Source organism: Mustela putorius, unplaced genomic scaffold (genome assembly GCF_011764305.1).
Source record: "Mustela putorius furo isolate JIRA1106 unplaced genomic scaffold, ASM1176430v1.1 tig00537297_pilon_pilon_pilon, whole genome shotgun sequence".
Classification (NCBI taxonomy): Eukaryota; Metazoa; Chordata; class Mammalia; order Carnivora; family Mustelidae; genus Mustela; species Mustela putorius.
Window position 1 is genome coordinate 97,886 of NW_025422435.1, and position 3,726 is coordinate 101,611.

General features: G+C 38.2%; 1 pseudogene; it reads right to left on the reverse strand.

Annotated features, from left to right (window-relative positions):
• Nucleotides 1-304: 304 nt before the first annotated feature.
• LOC123390304 lies at nt 305-420 on the reverse strand (annotated as a pseudogene).
• Nucleotides 421-3,726: the final 3,306 nt, after the last annotated feature.

Sequence of the window (3,726 nt, forward strand, 5' to 3'; positions counted from 1 at the left end):
AGTCCCACATCAGGCTCTCTGCTACGCAGTGAGCCTGTTTCGTCCTCTTCTCTCTCTCTGCCTGCCTCTCCACCTACTTGTGATCTCTCTCTCTGTCAAATAAATAAATAATAACTTGGACTGCCTGGGTGGCTCAGTGGGTTAAGCCTCTGCCTTCAGCTCAGGTCATGATCTCAGGGTCCTGGGATCGAGTCCCCCATTGGGCTCTCTGCTAGGCAGGGAGCCTGCTTCCTCCTCTCTCTCTCTCTCTCTCTCTGCTTGCCTCTCTGCCTCCTTGTGATCTCTCTCTGTCAAATAAATAAAATCTTAAAAAAATAAATAAAATCTTAAAAAAATAAATAAAAGGGCAAAGATTTCAATTAGCAATAATTGCACCTCGGATAAACCTCATTGGCTACGATACTGCCACTGCGCAAAGCTAAAGGGAAAAGATTTCAAAAGACATTTCTCCAAAGAAGATATCCAAATGGCCAACAACCACGTGAAAAGATGTTAACCATCACCAATCATTAGGGAAATGCCAATCACAACCACAAGTATGTTTATGACTAAAACAGATAATGACAAGTGTTAGTGAGGATAATGGAGAAATTCAAATCCTCACATATTGCTGGTAGAAATGCAAAATGGTACAGCTTCTGTGGGGAACAGTGGAAGATAGTTTGGCAATTCCTCAACAAATTAAACAGAATTACTACATGACCAAGCAATTCCATTCCTAGATACCTACTAAAAGAATTACAAACATTTGTTCAAACAAATCCTTAAACATATATGTTTATAGCAGTACTATTTACAATAGCCAAAGGGTGGAAACAACCCAAATGCCCATCAATGAGTGAATGGGTAAACAAATTGTGGAGTAACTATACGAAGGAGCATCATTCAGTCATAAAAAGTAATGAAGTACCAATACATGCCACACAGTGTGGATGAGCCTTAAAAACATCAAGGTAATCATTTCACAATGTATATAATATCATGTATACATATATCAAAACATCACATTGTACACATTAAGAATATACGTTTGCCAATCACACCTCTATAAAGCTGGAGGGAAAAAGAGAAAACATCTAAGTGAAAGAAGTCAGAGACAAAAGATCACATATTGTATGATTCCATTTATATGAATTATCTAGAATAGGTCAATCCAGAGATAGAAAGCAGATTAGGGGTTACGAAGGTCTGAGGGGAGGGGGAAATGGTGGGGGGATAACTGCCTGATGGGTACAGATTTTCCATTCGGAGTGATGACAAAGATAGAGGTGATGGTTGCACAACGTCATGAATATACTTAATATCATTGAGTTGCACATTTTAAAACAGTTAAAATGGGTAAATTTCATGGTATGTGTATTTTGCAACCACAAAAAGAAAAGAAGAAATCAGACCTGTAAGAGGTTGCAGGAAAGCATTAAGAATAAACTAACTATAAATGAGATATAAGCTTCATTACAACACAGCTTGGAAAATAAAAGTGTAGTAGATCTAACCAGTTGAGATACAGGAATGCATTTAGCAAAAGTGTAACCCTTTAGGACTAACTACTGATTGAAATCTTTTATCACATAAAAAATCTTAGTATTGGAAAGAATCTTAGATGCCATCCTAATCTTCTCTACAGTAAAAAAATGAACACAAGGAAAAAACATGAACAAACTTATTTTGAAAAACATCAGGTCCAAAATATAAAGAGCTCAGAAGGTCATCAGTCTTATCTTCATACACACACAAAAATGCTGAAGAAACTGAAAATCAACAACAATTCTTAGGTTCATCAGAGAATTGAAGTCACAGGGCAAATGACTGCCTCCCAAAGTAGAGAGACAGGTGAATACAAGAGAATCATGGCTTTTGAGAATAGAAGCCCACCCCTGGGGCTAGTATTAGAATAGGAAATTTGGTCTGTAATAGACCAACTGCTGGAAAGTCTGTGTGGAGAAGCATAAGAGTTAAAAAAAAATCCAGAGGGAGGGCCCAATCTTAGGGAGGCCCAACACTTTCATGAGTTTTACCTACATGAGCCCTACTAAGTTCTCAGTTTGAAGACTAGAGAAAAAGTACCTCAAAATTGTGATGGTGGTGGAGGGGAACCATTTTGAAATATGCCCAGAATATTCTGTTCTCCTTAAACAAACAAACAAACAAAAAAACAAAAAAACCCCTACACTAAAGATAATCTATTTGACCAGAGCTTAGCCAATCTGGAGGAATGGAAATACCCATCTCCAGCCCCTTCTAGTTTTCCTATCTCACCTAAGTTGGGAGATGTGGTAGAATGGAAAGCACTTGTTAAAGGTCACAGCTCAGGAATACAGGTTCACTAAAAGACCGAGAACTAACCACAGGAATAGAGAATCCTCCTCCAACACCATGACACCACATTAATAAGATTCCTGTATAATAACAAGATGACAACGGAAAGAACTATATATCTCAGACCTTATTTAAAAAGAATTTTCTAGGGAAATCCAAAGACAACAGGGGTGGCAAAAACAAGGGCACCAGTGGCAATTTCACCTCTGACACAGTTACAGTAAACAGTAAAACCAACCTAATCCCTAGCCAGATAAAAAAAAAATTCTCACACTAAATGCTAATTTGCCTGAGTTCCTTTTACCCAGGACATCACATTCAGCCTCTGCCTTTGGCTCAGGTCATGATCCCAGGGTCCTGGGATCAAGCCCTTCATCAGGCTCTCTGCTCGCTTGCTTCCTCCCCACCTCTGTCTGTCTGCCTCTCTGTCTATTTGTGATCTCTGTCTGCAAATAAATAAATAAAATCTTAAAAAAATAAAACATTGATCCAGCAATTCCACTTCCACGTATATACCCAAAAGAACTGAAAACAGGAATTTGAACACATATTTGTACATTTATGTTCACAGCAGTCCTCTTCTCAACAGTCAAAATGTGGAAACCATTCCAATGCCCATCAACAGATGAATGGATAAACAAAATGTAGCATATACATACAATGGAATATCAGTTAGCCTTAAAATTAAGTGAATTCTGATATATGCTACAATGTGGATGAGATGTGAAGACATGAGGACAGATATTGTATGATTCCACTTATATGAGATACCTAGAGTTATCAAATTCATAGAGACAAAAAGTAGAAAAGGTTTCCGGGGGCTGAAGGAGGAAAGGGGAATTACTGTTTAATGGGTACAGAGTATTAGTTTGGGATGACAAAAAGTTCTGGAGATGAATAGTGGTAATGGTTGTACCACAGTGTGGATGTAATTAATGCCACTGAACTGTACACTGAGAAATAGTTAAATGGTAAATTCAGCTATGTACATCTCATGGCAATTAAAAAAATAAGACAAGTCATATATATATACACAAGGAACTATTTCTACATGTTTTTTTCCCTGACTTTATTTATTAGAGAGAGAGAGAGAGAAAGAGCATGAGCTGGGAGAGGGGTTGGGGAGAGAAGCAGACTCCCCGTTGATCACAGAGCCTGATGCAGGGCTTGATCCCCAGACCCTGAGATCATGACTTGAGCCGAAGGCAGATGCTTAACAACTGAGCCACCCAGGCGCCCCTCTACATAGTTTGTTGTGAAAAACTAAAAGGCATGCAGAAAATACTGTGGTAATCTTGAAATCCTATAAAAATGTTTACAAAAATGCTTGCTTTAGTTATCTCCCACTTCTAAAGTTGTACCTTGATTAATCTGATTGTTTGCCATGTTTGTGTTAGCAACATACTT